The 988-nt window shown below is 30.6% G+C and overlaps 1 non-coding gene across 1 annotated transcript; it reads left to right on the forward strand.

The window, feature by feature from the left end:
* The first annotated feature begins 353 nt into the window (after positions 1-353).
* Positions 354-460, forward strand: LOC114675174 (U6 spliceosomal RNA). The gene has a single exon (XR_003726269.1). It is a non-coding gene; the product is annotated as a U6 spliceosomal RNA (small nuclear RNA).
* Positions 461-988: the final 528 nt, after the last annotated feature.

The raw sequence follows: 988 nt of genomic DNA on the forward strand, positions 1-988 counted from the left end.
TAGGCTGAATATCAAAAACCTATTTCAGTCTTTACATTTCTATCTTGGATAGGAGTAACAAAGAAGTTACAGGTAAATAAAAGATCAATTAGAAGTTGTGAGTAAATAGTTTCAACTCACCAATGAAATGCTGCTACTAATAAGTATAAAATATTTCTTTTACAGACACATCCTTATTTCAGAAATTTACAGTTGTACTATACAGAATATTGCATAATTTTCCCCTTTTAATGTAAAATAAATTATTTTAAAAGTTTAAAAGTTAATCAGCATTATAAAAATAAGCTGTGGCTCAAAACATATCTTTAATCTTTGAAAAAATATGCTATGACTCCAGTCAAGAATATAGAGTGGTGTTCACTTTGGCAGCACATATACTAAAATTGGAATGATGCAGAGAATATTAGCATGACTCCTGTGCAGGAATGACATGCAAATTTGTGAAGCATTCCATACTATATTTAAAAAAAAAAAGAGTGTAGAATGTATCATTCATTCACATTTCTATCATTCTTCAACGAGCCACAAAATTAGGAGGACAAGTGACTTAAACTTTTAGTATTAAATATCCCTTCCATGAAGAAATCCTTCCTCTGTGTAACCAAAACCACTCAAAAAAATTATCCCAACTTCTTTAAATTATGTTAGTATGTTTTACTTACTTCCATCCTTTCATTACCTCAGTAGATAAAGACAGGAATAAAGGAAGGAACTTTTTCTTAAATAAACACAATGATGTCATAAAAGGCCTTACCATTGTTTCTGTTCTAAAAGAAAACAGGCATAAACTCTAACCTCATAAAACAAATCATGCATGAACACTAAAGGTCATTCTTTCCATCACTGCTTATTTCTCATTATTCAAAATGGTAATTTTTTCAGTTACACAATCACTGGAATTGCCTAAGAAAAAGGGCATTTACCTATCCAAATATGCATAGGATCATACAGTCTTCCCTCTCTGTCACTCATATATGGTACCAGATTT

This window comes from Macaca mulatta, chromosome X, assembly GCF_049350105.2.
Source record: "Macaca mulatta isolate MMU2019108-1 chromosome X, T2T-MMU8v2.0, whole genome shotgun sequence".
Taxonomy (NCBI): domain Eukaryota; kingdom Metazoa; phylum Chordata; class Mammalia; order Primates; family Cercopithecidae; genus Macaca; species Macaca mulatta.